The sequence below is a fragment of the Gobio gobio genome (genome assembly GCF_949357685.1).
Source record: "Gobio gobio genome assembly, chromosome: 25".
NCBI lineage: Eukaryota > Metazoa > Chordata > Actinopteri > Cypriniformes > Gobionidae > Gobio > Gobio gobio.
Window position 1 is genome coordinate 2,039,187 of NC_137121.1, and position 20,000 is coordinate 2,059,186.

Below are 20,000 nucleotides of genomic sequence, written 5' to 3' on the forward strand. Positions count from 1 at the left end.
TTTTTTTCTAAATTTAAATTTTTTGTTGTCAAAACAATGACTTTATCTCATCATTTAATTTAAACTTTATTTTTCTCTAAATTTGTTTTTTGTTGTCGAAACACAACAACTGTTGATAATAAACATACAATTTTGAGAACATTTTATTTCAACTTTTCTCTAAATTTAAGTTTTTTATTTTGACTTTATTCTCAATATTTTATTTCAACTTTTTTCTTGAAACACAATGACTTCATTCTCGAAATGTAATAATTTTATTCTCAACATTGTATTTCGAACTTTAATATCAGGATGGTTTATTTTCCTAATCCACTTTCATATATATATTTATTAGTGTCATTATAAAAATATTATCAACGGCAAGCCTAAACTGATTTATTGAAAGTGAAACTGAGTGGCAAATGCGTTGTCTAAACCCGGCTCAAACGTGTGTTAGTGTGCTTGGTGTTTATTGCATTATTTAAGTCGCAGCACGTTTCAGATGATAAAAATACAGTAAATCAACTTTGAAACCATAACCCTCATGATTTACACAGCAAAGAAATGATGTTCTTCAAGATACATGTACTGGAGAAGCAAAATGACTGAAGATATCAAGGAAAAGCCATCAAAATATAGCAAGTTTAAGCTTAAAATAAGAGAAATATCTGCCGATGGGGTCAGAAATATGAGCTTGATGTCATAAATGCCATGATTCTGCCCTCAGCAGTCCTGGGCCATGAAAGAGGCTGTTATTGGCTCTGAGACGTCCAGCCGGCCTCCACGCGTGCCGGCTCTATAAAGCCTGCCGGAGGCTTTGGGTTCGGCACAAGAGTCGCTCTGTGTGTGAGGCATTAAATCAACACACACTCTCACACAACACACTCCGTCTGAGGCTGGAGTCTCACACTGAACATGCACATTAACCCGCGTGCTCTGCTGGATTTCTGCTTACACTCCTTATGGTCCGGCTCAAATTGACCATAATTGGATTCAATACAATTCCCCAAAAATCACACTATGAAAAAACACATACAATCAGGCACAAACAATTCACTTTTAATATCAATACTTTTCACACATTACAAAGAATAAATATCTGAATTTACGATTTATAAAAAATACTTTTAACCATTTTTGTTTTTAAGATTGGCCCTTAGGACACTTGCCTTTATACATTTAGAACAATACTATCTTAGTCTAAACCTACAGTAATCTTGACCATAGCATTTTAAAGCTTTCAGACTCTTATTTTCATATTTGGTGACTGATTTTCAAAAGAGATGACAGATAAATAGCGATAGATTCGTCATTTGTGATGCGGAGCCAAACTATAACGCACGTTTTGACTCTTTCCATATGTTTTTTTTATATGCATTTTAGAGATTGAATTCAAATCAAATATTAACATTACTGCCCAAACTACTTCTCAATAGGATGTCTACTTCATAGATATTTTGAAAAGTATGAAAATGTAACGTATAGATCACTCAAACCATATGGAAATCCAAGAGTCTACATGTCATCTAGTGGAAAACGTTGGTACTGCACACAAAAACATTTTTTTTTTTTTTTTGAGATATCAACCTAAAATTTGGTGCAGAATTTGTTCAGATATTTAGCTTTGATTTTCTTGAGCTTTTAGAATTTAACATGTTTTGTAAAATGTATATTTTATATAAAATATAAAAATATATATGTTATATATTTTCATGTTCATAAACTTCTATAACTCGTTTTAAACTTTACTTTTACGACTTATACAGTGATGGCCGATTTCAAAACACTGCTTCATGAAGTTGTTAATAGTTGAAGAGCTCTGAGATGCACAAAGTGTTTTGTATTTTGTGTCTGTACAGTTGCGGAATATCTGTCCTATATGGGGCAAATTGACCCACAAACAGAAAGAGTGTATAACATTTTGATATGCACATTTCACAACGCATTATCATGTTGAAACTTTGCATGCATGTTAATGACCCTAAATGAGAAAAGGTCACACAATTTCAAGAAAAACAATGTGGGTTAGATAGTATTTCAGATAGATTGAAAAAAGAAATTATAGCTCATTTTTACCATTTGTGGCATACAAAAAATATTTCTGTAGGTTCATAGGTTAGTAAAAAACTAAAATAACAAATTATAACCAAGAAATGTTATTATTTTGGGTCTCTACAATTGCCTTAGAACATTAAAATATGAGGGTCAAATTGACCCGTGAACATCACGAACGTAACAGTAAATGTGTGTGTGTGTATGTCAAAACACATCAGCGTGTTGAAACTTTGCATGTTCATGACCCTAAATGAGAAAAACTCACAAAATTTAAAGAAAAAAAAAAACAGATTAACTGATATTTCTGACAACTTAAAAATCAAAACGGGTCAAATTGACCCGCAACATAACACAAGGGTTAACCTGATCACAGTTAAGGCCAATTTATACTTCTGCGTCGAGTGTGTGCCGTAGCTATTTTGAACGAATCTTTAATATGACTCGGGACTACCGAGTTGTCTCAGAGAGTGATTCGTTCATTTTGTGTTGACCGCGCATGCGCATTACACAACATATGGGTTCATACGAGTCTCGAGTCTCGGGTTTGAGTCTTTGGTTCTTCCTGTCAGTCCCATAGAGTCTGTGCTGTCAGTAGCGGAAACAGAGAAGATTCGTTCTTACGAGTCTTTCGGGTTTGACGTTTGAGTCGTTCGTTCTTTTGTCACATGACTTGTCACTGTATTGAACACTAGTTCACAACCTTTTTACTAACAAGCACGTAGTTATTTTTATTTATTTATTTTTTTATATATATAATTCTCAGTTAATATCAGACATATAAAAATATGGGAAATATGTATTGACTATTCAAGTCTAACATCACAAATTCAAGTCAATTAGACTACTACTCGTTTTAATTATATTTTGCTGAAATGAACTAAATGACTCGAAAAAAGATTCGTTCATTTTGCTGAACGAGACTCAAAGATCCGAGTCAGTAAAATGTTTTCTCTGAATTCTAAAGTTTAAAACTTGAAATTCTATAATTTTATCAGAATTCTAAAGTTTAAAACTTGAAATTCTATAATTTTATCAGAATTCTAAAGTTTAAAACTTCAATTCTATAATTTTTCTCAGAATTCTAATTTAAAACTTGCAATTCTATAATTTAAAATTTTTCTCTGAATTCTTAGTTTAAAACTTGCAATTCTATAAATTTTCTTAGAAATTCTGAGTTTAAAACTTGCAATTCTATAATTTTTATCGGAATTCTGAGTTTAAAACTTGCAATTCTGTAATTTTTCTCAGAATTCTAGTTTAAAACTTGCAATTCTATAATTTCTCGGAATTCTAACGTTTAAAACTTGCAATTCTATAATTTTTATTGGTATTCTAACGTTTAAAACTTGCAATTCTATCATTTTTATCGGAATTCTGAGTTTAAAACTTGCAATTCTATAATTTTTATTGGAATTCTAAAGTTTAAAACTTGCAATTCTATAATTTGTATCAGAATTCTGAGTTTAAAACTTGCAATTCTCACATTTTTATTGGAATTCTGAGTTTAAAACTTGAAATTCTAAAAATTTTCTCTGAATTCTGAGTTTAAAACTTGCAATTCTATAATTTTTCTCTGAATTCTGAGTTTAAAACTTGCAATTCTATAATTTTTATTGGAATTCTAAAGTTTGAAACTTGCAATTCTATATTTTTACTCACGATTTCTACCCAATAAAATGTTTTAGATATTACACAACTCCAAAGCTGCATTATTAGAGTTCCATGACTTTTCCAGGAATAGAAATCACTTTAAAAGTAAGGTTGCCTGTGTGAATAATGGTTCTTCAGCTGCTGACGGGGTGAAAGCTCATCACTGATGGTAGGTTTGCTGAGGGCCTCAGACCTCTTCTGAAGAAACACTGATTTAAATGAAGAAGAAAAGCCACTAAAGAAGTTCAAACACATGAAGGACTGCAGGATTCAGTAAATCACGGTCTGCATGCATCGCCTCACTGCACCACTAGAGAGCGCCACCATCTCAAACTATCATCACGAAGAGGCTTTTAACACCCTGAGCTCAAAAAGATCAGTAATTATTTCAAGCACACATCAATGGCAGTTTCTCCTGATGGCTTTTAAGGCCTCAATGGTCTCGATCTCAGCTCAAGGGGGTGCAGAGAGAATCTGTCCCCGAAGCCTGTGTTGGTGAATGCGTCTCCATATGGAAACTGAGTCCTGTTGACATTTGCGGGCCCCTGTGGGGCCGAACTCTGCCAGCTGGCATCAGAGCAAACGGCTTCATGACTGCTGTCATAGATATGAGTGGAGATAAACTCCTACTGTACCACGGTGAAGCTGTTTTCAACTTCCCTTCTGGCTCAAACTGCGCTTATCAAAGTAAAACATCATCTTTTACTGGCCGCCACGTCATTCCAAACCTGTTTGACTGCCGTTCTTCAGTGGAAAACAAAAGAGGGATTCTGGAAATTCTTCATGCTGCAGTTTTCCATACAATGAACTGGCTAAAAACACCTTTAAAGCGCCACAAAAGTATCAGAACTGCATATGCACTGTATTTCACGTCAAGTCTTCATATGGACGGCCGTTATGATGCCGGACAGTCGCGGATCACAATGAGCTGAATGGACAAGAGCTGCATAAAGATTCAGCAAAAATAAAGAAATAACAGCAAAGGTTTGGGAAGTCTGGAAGCTTGTTTCCACCACAGAATAAAGCAATAATAATGGTAATTGCGATGTTTTATCTCTTAATTTAAAAAAAAAATCTTGCAATTTTGAGTTTAAATCTCGCAATTCTGACTTTTTTTCTTGTAATTCTGACTTTTTTTTCTCTGAATTTTGAGTTTAAATCTCGCAATTCTGACTTTTTTTCTTGTAATTCTGACTTTCTCGGAATTCCAAGTTTAAATCTCGCAATTCTGACTTTTTTTTCTCTGAATTTTGAGTTTAAATCTCGCAATTCGGACTTTTTTTCTCTGAATTTTGAGTTTAAATCTCGCAATTCTGACTTTTTTTCTCTGAATTTTAAGTTTAAATCTGGCAATTCTGACATTTTTGCTCACAATTCCAAGTTTAAATCTCGCAATTCTGCCTTTCTTTTCTCTGAATTTTTAGTTTAAATCTCGAAATTCTGACATTTTTTCTCGCAATTCTCAGTTTAAATCTCCCAATTCGGAATTTTTTTCTCGCAATTCAAGTTTAAATCTCCCAATTCTGACTTTTTTTCCTCGCAATTCTGACTTTTTTTCTCAGAATTCCAAGTTTAAATCTCACAATTCTGACTTTTTTTCACGCAAGTCTGACTTCTCTGGATTTTGAGTTTCAATCTCGCAATTCTGACTATTTTTCTCTGAATTTTGAGTTTCAATCTCGCAATTCTGACTTTTTTTTCTCTGGATTTTGAGTTTAAATCTCGCAATTCTGACTTTTTTCACGCAAGTGTGATTTCTTCTCTGGATTTTGAGTTTAAATCTTGCAATTCTGACATTTTTTTCTCTGAATTTTGAGTTTAAATCTCGTAATTCTGACTTTTTTTTCTCTGGATTTTGAGTTTAAATCTCGCAATTCTGACTTTTTTCACGCAAGTGTGATTTCTTCTCTGGATTTTGAGTTTAAATCTTGCAATTCTGACATTTTTTTCTCTGAATTTTGAGTTTAAATCTCGTAATTCTGACTTTTTTTTCTCTGGATTTTGAGTTTAAATCTCGCAATTCTGAAATTTTTTCTCGTAATTCCAAGTTTAAATCTCGCAATTCTGACATTTTTTCTCGTAATTCCAAGTTCAAATCTCGCAATTCTCAGTTTAAATCTCACAATTGGGACATTTGTTCTTGCAATTCCAAGTTTAAATCTCACAATTCTGACATTTTTTCTCACAAGTCTGATTTCTTCTCTGGATTTTGAGTTTAAATCTTGCAATTCTGACTTTTTTTCTCAGAATTTTGAGTTTAAATCTCGTAATTCTGACTTTTTTTTTCTCTGGATTTTGAGTTTAAATCTCGCAATTCTGACTTTTCTTCACGCAAGTCTGACTTCTCTGGATTTTGAGTTTAAATCTCGCAATTCTGAAATTTTTTCTCGTAATTCCAAGTTTAAATCTCGCAATTCTGACATTTTTTCTCGTAATTCCAAGTTTAAATCTCGCAATTCTCAGTTTAAATCTCACAATTGGGACATTTGTTCTCGCAATTCCAAGTTTAAATCTCACAATTCTGACATTTTTTCTCACAAGTCTGACTTTTTCTCTGGATTTTGAGTTTAAATCTCCCAATTCTGACTTTTTTTCACGCAAGTCTGATTTCTTCTCTGGATTTTGAGTTTAAATCTTGCAATTCTGACTTTTTTTCTCTGAATTTTGAGTTTAAATCTCGTAATTCTGACTTTTTTTTTCTCTGGATTTTGAGTTTAAATCTCGCAATTCTGACTTTTTTTCACGCAAGTCTGACTTCTCTGGATTTTGAGTTTAAATCTCGCAATTCTGAATTTTTTCCTCGTAATTCCAAGTTTAAATCTCGCAATTCTGACATTTTTTCTCGTAATTCCAAGTTTAAATCTCGCAATTCTCAGTTTAAATCTCACAATTGGGACATTTGTTCTCGCAATTCCAACATTAAATCTCACAATTTGGAAATTTTTTCTCGCAATTCTAACTTTTTTCTCTGAATTTTTAGTTTAAATCTCGCAATTCTGACATTTTTTTTCGTAATTCTCAGTTTAAATCTCACAATTCTGACATTTCTTCTCGCAATTCCAAGTATAAATCTCACAATTTGGACATTTCTTCTCGCAATTCCAAGTATAAATCTCACAATTTGGACATTTCTTCTCGCAATTCCAAGTATAAATCTCACAATTTGGACATTTCTTCTCGCAATTCTGACTTTTTTCCTCTGAATTTTGAGTTTAAATCTCGCAATTCTGACTTTTTTTTCTCTGAATTTTAAGTTTAAATCTCGCAATTCTGACTTTTTTCTCTGAATTTTGAGTTTAAATCTCGCACTTCTGACTTTTTTTCTCGCAAGTCTGACTTTTTCTCTGAATTCTGTGTTTAAATCTCACAATTCTGACTTTTTTATCTCCCAGAATTAATTTTTTCTTGACATTTTGATATTTGAATTCTGAGTTTGCAATTCTAACTTTGTTTTTCTCAGGATTGCGATCTAATACCTTGCAATTTTGAGGAAAATCCAAATTGTGAGGGGAAAAAAGTCAGAGTTGTGATATAAAGTGTCTTCTTTATGTGTGTAGTTGGCGGAAACAAGCTGAGGATGAGGATCCCTCATGATGACAGAAGTGTCATTTTTACACTGATCTATTCCCACGGTTTCTGGAGCGAGGCAGCGATAGATCAACGCGGAATAGCGAAGAACAGCGCTGAGGAATCTGATGGAGAACTGGATGAAGATGAAGACCCGAGCCTGGAGATGTTTGAGCAGTTGTCACTGAAGTGACAGGCACAGCTGAGTCCAAACACACATGCGAGAAACCCTTCAGTGTCTCTGCCAACTTCACATGCATTTCTGCAAAAATGACCTGGATAATGAGTTTAGAAATAGACCAGAAGCTCTTGGGACACTTTTCCTTTGAGCTTTTCCCACAGAGTTGTTCCAGACTTCGCAACTAAACGCCGCTAATAACATTAGACATCGGTCTGAGCTCGCCTCTGGATGCAAATGTTACAAAAAGCAACATTACATCTGAGCAGAAGTCTTTCACACACGCATGAGACGCTAAACACCAGAACTTACCCGAGTATTTCTCCTGTAGCGACCCGAAACAATCCCGTGTCCGGCACAGATCCTCGTTATTCGCCGCGCAGATCCGCGCTCGCGCTCATTGGCGTCGGTAAACCTCCGCGCGTCGGTCACTGCTGATCCGGAGCTTTAAACTGCATATCTGAGGCGAAACACACTCGGATGAGGGGAACGAGCGTGTTTGTGTGAGAGCTCTGTGTGTGTGTGTGTGTGTGTGTGTGTTGGGGAGGTCCGCGTACCTCCAGCGCGCGGCGCGTCCGCGTGTGTCACATGACGCAACGCCCGCACAGACGTAATACGCGTGCAAGTTCTACAGTGCAAAATATTTGGTAACACTTTGGAATAATGGTCATTAGTTAATGTATTTACTAACATGAACTATCCACGAGCAGCACATTTGTTACTGTATTTGTTCATCTTTGTTAACGTTAGTAAATATAAATCCAGCTGTTCATGGTTTGTTCATGTTAGTTCACAGTGCATTAACTAATGTTAACAAGATTTTTTATAATGCATTAGTAGCCTAAATGTTGAAATTAACATTAACAAAGATTAATAAACGCTTTATAAGTGCAGTTCATTAATGTTAACTAATGTAGTTAACTAATGTTAACTAATGACCATTATTCTAAAGTGTTACCAAATATTTTCTTACTTGGACATTTTTGTCTTGTTTTCCTGAACAAATATCTAAATATTCAATGAGAAGCAAAATGACTGAAGATATTAAGTCAAAGATTAAGTGAGTTTATGGTTAAAACCAGAAGAAATATTAAAAACGTAAAAATATCTTCAGTCATTTTCCTTTTCCAGTACACACACACTATATTGCCAAAAGTTTTGAGACGCCTGCCCGGTGTTGCCAACTTAGCAATTTTGTTGCTAGATTTAGCAACTTTTCAGACTACCTTAGCAACTTTTTTTTCTAAAAGCACCTAGCAACAAATTGAGCAATTTTTTTTTATTTATTTGGCAACTTTTAGCAACTTCTGGAAAGTGACTCTAATCAAAACAACACACGTACAAGCTAGCTCATTAGGCCAAGCGGTTCATTCATAATTCCTTAAGATCGCTGTGGAAATGTGGAAATCGCTGTAAAAACCGGAAGATCATTTAGGTAGCATATTTACGGAGCCCTGCATATGATATGCAGGAAAAAAACTAGTAGGCTAAATCGTGCACATGATTTATAAATCAAGGGAACAAATGAGTAAATTGTGTGGACGGTTTAGCAAATCGAAGGAACAAATTTGTAAATTTTGCGCACAATTTACTTTTTTTTTTCTTGCACGTCATGTGTGGGGCTCGATCCGTACATATTAACTAACACATTGCTTTAATTTATTTTACAAACAAATCTAAATTAGCATATCAAATAATATCTACGCGTTACATAATGGCATAGTTTTGCCTTGCGATTACGTAATGACGTCATAGCGCAATGACGTCACAACGTCATTTAGCAACAACTCGATCTGCTTTTAGCAACTTCCCCTGAAAATTTGTGCGCCTGCCTTTACCTGCTCATGACCTTTAATCCGTAGGGTTTAATATGGAGTCGCTTTAACAGCCTCAGCTCTGAAGGGGCCGTCCCCAAACTGGTCCCGCAAAGTTGGGAGCATGAAATTGTCCAAAATGTCTTGGCGAAGCATTAAGAGTTCCTTTCACTGCAGGCCTAGTGCTTGATTTATACACCTGTGGCCATGAAGGGATTGAACATCTTCAATATAGTGTATCTGGATTTAAGAGTGTTTAGAAATGTGTGCTGGAAAAGGCAAAAATACTAATAAACTACAATAAAACGCTGCTTGAGCTTAAGTTTGCGGCTCCACAACAGACGTGATTGTTTTAAATCAGCTTCATCTGGACCAGGTGGATGTTGTTCTGCCCTTCAGATTTCAAAGTGTCTTATTGGAGGAACATGCAGATCCTGGATCTCAATGAAACAGTTTGGAAGAGCGAGTTATTCCTGCATCAGTAGATAAGCAGCAGGAGTTCTTAAAGGTGTCAGTCAGTCGTTCTGCTCACAGATATCATATCTCCAGACCTGATTTACGTGCCTGAAGACATGCTAACCCATTAGCCCCCTCGCACTCACTCTTATCTGAGGCTTATCTTCACTTTATCTGCCCTGATATTTATGGCAGAGGCTCGTAAAAATGCTTTCAACAACATGATTGAGTTGTAAACTAGCAATGGCCTCCACTTACAGTGCTTTGTAATGGACTTTCCTTCTGCGGTGTCATTTATCTTCAGATTTATAGGCTTCAAGAGAAGGACTAGCAACAATAAACCACAACATAAACAACAACAACCAAAGACAGAACGTTCCCCTAATGTTAGTGTATGGTTAGATTTTTGTTATTTTGGGGGAACCAACTCTTAAGGGTCATTCACACCATGAAGGATAACTCTAAGGATAACTATATTTGACATGATATCGTTCTGTTTATTATAAAAGCTGCAGTTGTCATTTCTTAAACATATACATGCATGTGTGTGTATTTATATATACATAATAATTATGCACAGTACACACATATATTATGTAAACACACTTTTATTTTGGATGTGATTAATCGCAATTAATAGATTTGACAGCATTACTATAAAGATAACTATAACTATAGCGATAACTATAAAGAAAACTATAACTATAGCGATAACATAACGATAACTATAAAGAAAACTATAACGATAACTAAAATGATAACGATAACTATAGCGATAACTATAATGATCACTAGCGATAACTATAATGATAACTATAACTATAATGATAACTATAAAGATAACCATAGCCATAACTATAATGATAACTATTACAATAACTATAACATTAAATATAATGATAACTATAAAGATAATGATAACTATAGCGATAACTATAAAGATAACTATAATGATAACTATAACGATAACTATAATGATAACTATAACGAGAACTATAAAGATAACTATAACGATAACTATTACAATAATTGTAACGATAACTATAGCGATAACTATAAAGATAACTATAACGATAACTATAAAGATAACTATAATGATAACTATAACGATAACGATGACTATAATGATAACTGTAGCGATAACTATAACGATTACTATAACGATAACTATAAGGATAACCATAGCGATAACTATAAAGATAACTATAACGATAACTATAAAGATAACTATAAAGATAACTATAGCGATAACTATAACGATTACTATAACGATAATTATAAGGATAACCATAGCAATAACTATAATGATAACTATAAAGATAACTAACTATAATGATAACTATTACAATAACTATAACATCAACTATAAGGAAAACTATAACGATAACTATAATGATAACTATAACGATAACTATAAAGATAACTATATTAACTATAACTATGTTCTATATATAACTATACATTAGTTATACTTATCATCCTTTCTGTGAATGTATTTTTATTTAGTTTTTTTTTTAAAAACTAGCATTCCCAGAACTTTGCAGCAAGGTTTTTAAATAAGAACATATACAAAATGTTCCCTAAATGTTCTCTAATGGTTATTTTTAGGTTTTAGTCATAAAACCATAAGCTTAACCTTCCACAGTATTTTATTTACATGGAAGAGTAATTCATTTTCAGACTGAACCAATTAGCCGGTCAGGATTATTGTGGGTCGGTCAGCGGGAGCGTGAAACTGTCGAACACATTTCCACTAATGACACACTGGACTGTGAAAGCGTGAGCGAGAACTTCCGCCACCCTGGATTCACGACGTGTGCACTGAAAGTTTAATCCCTTAAATAAGATTGAGAGCTCAGAGCGTCTCCCGCAGGGTAAGCGCTCCAACAAACTCTTGCTAATTAGGCAAAGATGCCATTTTGCTGTGGACCACTTCCCAACGTCCCACTGGAGAACCAGCACAAGCTCTTCATCTCCTGCCGGGATTCTCCTCCTCTTTCCTCCCCCTTCATCTCAAGATGGGGTTTTGCTCTTTGAATGGAAATCTAAAGCTGTTTTTCCCTTTTTTTTATCCCTTCCAATAATTAATTGAGAGTTTTCCGGTGTGAAACTGGCTCTTGGCTGAAGGATAATGGCAGTGTGGTTTGTTTGTTCCATATAAACTTAACAAATGCAGAAAAAGTCTCAAAAATGAAAACAACAGAAGCTCAAAACGTTCACTTTGATTTAGCGTGTAGCCCAGCAGAAAAACAACCCCTCGCTCAACCACAAACGTTAAATAAACTGGTCACCAGATTTGATGTAATTGACCGAATTGTCCTCCAAAACAGAGCGATGCTGTTGCACACAGTTTACTCAGGAAATCTCGAAAACTATAATGATAACTATAAAGAAAACTATAATGATAACTATAACGATAACTATAAAGAAAACTATAAAGATAACTATAACGATAACTGTAAAGAAAACTATAAAGATAACTATAACTGTAAAGAAAACTATAACGATAACTATAACTATAAAGAAAAATATAACGATAACTGTAAAGAAAACTATAAAGATAACTATAACGATAACTATAAAGAAAACTATAAAGATAACTATAACGATAACTGTAAAGAAAACTATAAAGATAACTATAACTGTAAAGAAAACTATAACGATAACTATAAAGAAAAATATAACGATAACTGTAAAGAAAACTATAAAGATAACTATAACGATAACTGTAAAGAAAACTATAAAGATAACTATAACGATAACTGTAAAGAAAACTATAAAGATAACTATAACGATAACTGTAAAGAAAACTATAACAATAACTATAACTATAAAGAAAAATATAACGATAACTGTAAAGAAAACTATAACGATAACTGTAAAGAAAACTATAAAGATAATTATAACTATAAAGAAAACTATAATGATAACTTTAAAGAAAACTATAACGATAACTATAAAGAAAACAATAAAGATAACTATAACGATAACTATAAAGAAAAATATAACGATAACTATAAAGAAAACTGTAAAGAAAACTATAAAGAAAACTATAACAATAACTATAAAGAAAAATATAACGATAACTATAAAGAAAACTTTAAAGATAACTATAACGATAACTATAAAGAAAACTGTAAAGAAAACTATAAAGATAACTATAACGATAACTATAAAGAAAACTGTAAAGAAAACTATAAAGATAACTATAACGATAACTATAAAGAAAACTGTAAAGAAAACTATAACGATAACTATAATGATAACGATAACTATAGCGATAACTATAATGATAACTATAACTGAAACTGGCTCTTGACTGAAGGATAATGGCAGTGTGGTTTGTTTGTTCCATATAAACTTAACAAATGTAGAAAAAGTCTCAAAAATGAAAACAACAGAAGCTCCAAACGTTCACTTTGATTTAGCGTGTAGCCCAGCAGAAAAACAACCCCTCGCTCAACCAGGGCCGTTAAATAAACTGGTCACCAGATTTGATGTAATTGACCGAATTGTCCTCCAAAACAGAGCGATGCTGTTGCACACAGTTTACTCAGGAAATCTCTAGAATAAACAAAGCCAGGAAAGCAAGCAAACAGAAGGAGCTGAACGCCAGTCCACCATCAAACATCCGCCAATCAGAGCTCAAACCTGAAGTTCTGGACGCTTGTTCGCAGACTGACGAACGAGTTTGTATTACTAAAGCAAACATGCTAATGCGGACGCTACTTTAGCTTTACTGCATGAATCCCAGCATGCTTTAATTCAATATTAGCTCATGAACTGGTGCGTTTCACTGCAGAGTTTCTCTCAAACTGACCTTTTATGCTTCATCGGGTTAGTCAATCTCAGGAAAAGGGGACTAGGTCACATTTCAAAATCAACAGAATTTTTTTTTTTGCTTTTGAAAAAGCCTTTTTTTTCTGGCATGTTCTCATGCCATTTACCCAAATTTACCTCCAAATTCTCACGCACTTGACAGGTTTCCTATTTACCTAAAAAAGTATTGTGCCGCCCCTCCACATCACTGAGTTCAGGTATTTTGTTTCTTGGTTAAAGGAATATTTCATTTGATCATTCTTCAAACATTATGAGACGTTACTTTTGAACGTTCTCGGACGTCTTAGGAAAAGTATTCCATGAATGATGAGCAAATACTGTTTTACTAACAGAACATCATTAAAGACCAGATAACACTGAATGAACATTCGATTCATGTTTCTGGTTAACTTTGGGAGAACCATCCACCGTCCCCTGTTAGCTGGAGGTGTCTTTATACTGTCCCGCGGCATTTAAAGCATCTATTTCAGGACATCAGGCCATGAGGAACGTGCTGTTGTGCCTGTCACATGTCATCTTCAGTCTGGAGAACCAATGAAAGAATTAAATCAGTGAGAGGCTAAAACAAACCCTTACCTTCTGTAGGAACAAACTCTTGAGCAGTTATATAAGATGTTTTTGATGTGACGTCTCTCCTCTAGGATTCAAGCTCAACATCAAGGATTCGCATCCGTGTTTTTGTCCAGTGAGAGCTGGTTTCACATCTGTCAGAAACCGGGAAGTGCATATAAAGGTCAATGTTTAAATGCACAGACATTTCGGATTACAACTATAGCTACCTGGATGCATTTGCCCTTCCCTGATAAGAAAACAGTGATTTACTTGGCTTTACATGTAACAGGTTCAGTAATCACTTTACAATTAACCTGTTAACTGATCTGCACTTAAATGCTGGTGAATGCTTTGGAAAACAGAATAAAGTTGGTCTCGTTTAAAAGAGACGAGTGAAAGCAGCTTAAAATATGGAAGTGTACAAAAGTTATAGAAGATAAAGTTTACTGGACTGAACATATTCTTTTCTACAATATATATAATTTTTTTAAATGTTTTTTTTAACCAAATAATTTGCACTTTAAAATGGCTATACATTGTGTTCCAAATTTAAAGTTGATATCACAAAAATGTAGCCATTAAAATAACACATTTCTAATGTAACGCAAAGTTTCAAAAGGGCTTTCACAGGATGGATTTTGAGTGTTTAAGCTTTCGAATGAACCCTAACGCTCAAAATAATGAAGTGGTTTGAGTAGAGCCAACTCAAATTAAACAAATGAGTTCAAACAAATGAACTTTTATGAGTACTTAGAACTTTTTTTGTTTGTTTTTTAGTTCACAAAACTGGCACGTATTAGGTAATCTAAGTTTTGAGTTTTATGAATTTATTTCTTTTAATTTAGACTAACTTAACTTGGGATTTCTATTTCCCAGCATGCTTTGCCATGACACTCAAAAGGGACAGTAAATGCCAACATTAAAGCTACACTGTGTAACTTTTTTAGTCTATTCTTAGCTAAAAACACTTAGTTCTTTCAAAAATATATGTGCTCATTAATGTATATTTACTTCTTTCAAGTAATAAAGTATTCTCGTAAGTTTATAATATGCCATTGAAAATACATAAGGTAATGGGATCTAACGGTGGTCGCCATGTTGCCCCTCCATCTTGAAAGTACATTAGCCAAAGAGGGACATACCCGTAAATTCAAGCTTCGCCTTTCGCGTTTTAACCGGTTTTAACACTGTGCGCGTCAACTTGTTCAGACTTGTCTGGTGCATACGCAGAGTTTTCATCTCAGCAGCTCCAGTAACAGTTATACGGAGTTTTCCTGGCTTGTTTATTCCTCAAAAGTCTGTTTTTCCTTGTGTGGTATTTCTGTGCGTTAATAACTCCGTAAGTAATAATATTTATTGTCAGTGTGTCATCATGTAATTCAGTTGATGTCACCTCAGAAGTATTTTTGTGTCAACATACAATAGCGTAATGCTCACCTATTTGAATAGTCATTCAGTTATTAACAATGTTTATTCGTTTATAGAAAATATTTGCTTGTAATGTATGTTGATGGAAATATGTATCAGGTCTGATCGGCATATTAACACTTGTTATACAGAGCTAAACCTGCGCACACACTTTTGTAATCCGACACCGCTTGTTAGCAGCGGCAGCTCCGCTCCTTTTAATGCAGCTGCATTTAGCGCCTATATATGGTACAATAAGCTCTGGTTTACGGTTACATTATACAAATGTAACTTATAAGTATAGTTATACAGTTCTTAACTGTGTATATTCTGTCATGTCATTATCATGTATATTTACCATCCTAATTTGTTCTCTCACAGAAACCACATTTATGTACATATCCATGCAAACCTGTTTATGCCTTGCAATTGGATGACTGAATAAACATTACTATCATCAAAGTTCACTCTGGATTAGCTGCAGTTCTTTCTAGCCGAATAATTAGGCCAGTTGAGTTCCAACCATCCCACTGCGCACAGAATATCCCACAGGCACCGTGTCGAATGTGGACGAGGTCGAACTGGAAGCCATGTTAATCTTGGACTAAATCGGCCACCGTAGGAGTTAAAACGAAATCGGAATTGAACAGAACAGAAACTAAAATTCACTGGATGGTCATATACAAGTTCACCACTAGATGGGGGAAAATATCACACAGTGTAGCTTTAAGTGTTATATTGTGTATTTTGTGCGAGATTAACGTTAAGTGGGAGATTTAGTTGTGTTTAATGTTTTGTGAGAGTTATATTTTTAAGTTAAAAATGGTGGGACGCCTGGTGCTCTTTTTTTAATCACCTTTTTTTCGTATCATATATTTAAGTAATTATCATAAATTAGGTATCATTTGAAAGCTTACAAACTCAAAATTCTTCCTGTGAAAACCGTTTTGAAATCAGACATTGTGTTACCATGGAAACGGTACTCGAAATTCTTTTAGCGGGCTCCTCCCCTAGTGGGCGGTGTCATGTTTCATATTATAACAATCATTTTAACTACTTTATAATCAAAATCTTTTCCAATCTTGACAAAACACATATTGACGGAAAGGTCTGAGTCTCAAGGGTCCATATTTGGTGACTGTTTTGTGATGGAATTGATATTTGGACAGAAATTTACAGGAAAATGCATCAAAAAAACAATCAATGGAATTTGAATGATACCTGGTGGCTATTTTTGGTACAGCGCCTAAACAAAATCTCATGGAGACTTCAATTTTTGTGATATCAACTTCAAATTTGGAAGACATATGGCTTTGATTTTATAGTAATTTTCGAGTAAAACATTTTTTGTAAAACATATTTTATATGAAATAAAAAATATTTAGTTCAGTATTTTTCATTTACAGTAGATTTAAACTTCCGTAACTTTTTCATACTTTCATATTTTGAATTGTGTCTTCTTTAAAACGAGACCAAACTTGGTATATATTCCAAAGTATTCTTGAATTACAGCCCTTTAAGTTTGGATAGTGCATTTTCATGTGTATTCTCAAAAAGGGGGGTGACAGTTAAGGGGTTTTAACTTAAAAAAAATTGAGTTAACTAAAGGTTTTTGAGTTCCGCCAACTTATTCGGGTTTAAAGAGTACCTATTTTATGATTAAAAAAATAGCTTGGATTGGATCAACTTAAATTACATTAAACTGACTTAAAGAATCAGTTGAATCTTGTATAACTTATAAAAAAGTTGAAAATGGCTTATTTTGATGAGTTAATGTAATGTAAAAACATATGTCGTCATAACACGGGCAGTTTAATGATTAGGCTTAAATTTAAGATTTATGTATTCCAATTTCATTCAATTGTCCATGCATTTATTATAAACCAATAAACTTAGTTCAATCAGTTTTTAAAACAGATTTGAGCAATTGATGATATAGATATAAAACTGGTTATTGTGTATTTAAAACACATTCAGTTCCATTGCTGCATGACTGACAGATATGCATGAAGATGGAGATGTTATATGCAATTCAAATACCTAATATTTCAGTCTCACAGCCATGATTTCCTCATTTCATCAGGCGAGCGGCTCTCAAGTCTACTGGACAAATTTCCTCAATCGTTCTGGTTGTGTTCTGCATTCCCCGCTTTGATCCCTGGCAGATTCCTGGCGTGCGGAGAGCGATCCGAGGAGGGGGAGGGCCGGAGGACACAATACTCGGCCTGTGCGGGACTCATATGAGTCTGACTCGCTCAAAACAGCCACTAAACTCCAGTCTGACTGAATTATGATGCCCTGCTCTGCAAAATATCCCATGAGTAATGAGTTTCGTTGTCTTGTTTTTCAGCGATAACATCTAAAAAATACTTAAAAACAAGACAATTATTTAGAAGCAAGACTGCATACCATATTGACTATAACTATATAAACTATAACGATAACTAGAAAGAAAACTATAGTGATAATTATAACGATAACTATAAAAATAACTATAAAGAAAACTATAATGATAAACATAACTATAAAAAAAACTATAACGATAACTATAAAGATAACTATAACAATATCTATAAAGAAAACTATAACGATAACTATAAAGATAACTATAAAGAAAACTATAACGATAACTATAATGATAAACATAACTATAAAGAAAACTATAACGATAACTATAAAGATAACTATAACTATAATGATAACTATTACCATAACTATAACATTAACCATAATGATAACTATAACGATAACGCGATAACTATAATAACTATTACTATAACGATAACTTTAAAGATAACTAACTATAATGATAACTATTACAATAACTATAACATTAACTATAACAATAACTATAATGATAACTATAGTGATAACTACAATGATAACTATAGCGATAACTATAGTGATAACTGTAATGATAAAGATAACTATAGTGATAACTATAACGATTACTATAACTATAAAGATAACTATAGCGATAACTATAATGATTACTATAGCGATAACTATAAAGATAACTATATTAACTATAACTATGTTCTATATATAACTATACATTAGTTATACTTATCATCCTTTCTGTGAATGTATTTTTATTTTGTTTTAAAAACACAAACTAGCATTCCCAGAACTTTGCAGCAAGGTTTTTATATAAGAACATATACAAAATGTTCCCTAAATGTTCTCTAATGGTTATTTTTTAGGTTTTAGTCATAAATGTTATTTTTTTTTTATTCAAATGAAATTAATGTACTATATAATGTTCTATACATTAATTAGATAATGTTTGTTTTTAGAGGATTTTATGGTACTAAATTATATTTATGTGGTAGTTATAATCCATTTAACTTAAATGGTCATAAATCTGTGCTTTGGAGCACAGACTAAAGTGAATTGTACGTCTATTGTTATGAATTTTCAATTTTTATATGAAATACCTATTTTCCAAAACATGTTTTACTCTAAATCTGCGATAAAATCAAAGTCATACATCTAAAAAAGTTGTGTTCCAAATTTGAGGTTGATATCTCCAAAAATGAGCTTTCAGTCAGAGTTTGCTTGAGCGCAGTACCGAACGCTTCCACTAGGGGAAATTCGCCTCCCATTCATTTCCAATGCGCTCATTTTTGACCGCACAAACTCAGTTCATTTTGGTGATTTAGTCAGTAAACAAGACTTAATATCTTCAGCCATTCGGCTTCTCCAGTAAATGTGTCTGGATTTGAGAACGTTTAGACATTTGTGCTGGAAAACAAGACAGAAACACTGAGGAAGAGGATCGTTTTTGTCTCTAACTCTGGCGTTTTTGTCTCTAACTCTGGCGTTTTTGTCTCTAACTCTGGCGTTTCTGTCTTTCTCAGACCCTTCTGGTGTTTCTGCCATTAATTCAGGGCGCTGGAGCGAAGCCTCGTCCCCGACACACAATCCCAGCAGGCCGTTGGGCTTCCTCGTGTTACTGCTGTTGTCTCTTTCTTTTAAGGTCAACATGAAATCACTTCATAAATGTATTCCGAAATACCTTAAAACACATGCAGCGTGTCGTTTCTTCTCATTTTACGGCCTGAAGGATGAAGAGAAAACATTAAAACAATAATTCAGTTCTCCTGATGCGAGTTAAAATGTCACATGAGCCGGAATATCCATCCCATAATGACTGGAAATATATGGCAAGCTGTAAAACGGTGTCATAACTGTATTTTGAAAGTGTGTTTATTGTTGAAGACAGATCTGAGGCGTGTGTGTGTGTGTGTGTGTGTGTGTGTGTGTGTGTGTGTGTGTGTGTGTGTGTGTGTGTGTGTGTGTGTGTGTGTGTGTGTGTGTGTGTTTAATGCACTGAATGTGTCAGGCTTGATAAATCTGCTCTGGTTTATGTGATGAATGGTAAAGCTGGAATTGCTGAAATGCTTCTTTCAGGTCCTGACGTCCACAAATAAACTTTCCCGGAGGATTCTGAGCGGCTCTTGTTAGACTGTGTGTGTATGTTAAGTAAATTCTGGGCTGTG

The 20,000-nt window shown here is 33.9% G+C and overlaps 1 protein-coding gene across 1 annotated transcript in view; it reads right to left on the reverse strand.

Annotated features, from left to right (window-relative positions):
• prickle1a (prickle homolog 1a) overlaps window positions 1-8,024 on the reverse strand; it is a 33,014-nt gene extending 24,990 nt beyond the window's left edge. The window contains exon 1 of the mRNA XM_079808851.1: window positions 7,742-8,024. The gene's annotated coding sequence lies outside the window, so the exon portion shown is untranslated. The remainder of the gene's footprint in view (window positions 1-7,741) is intronic.
• Window positions 8,025-20,000: the final 11,976 nt, after the last annotated feature.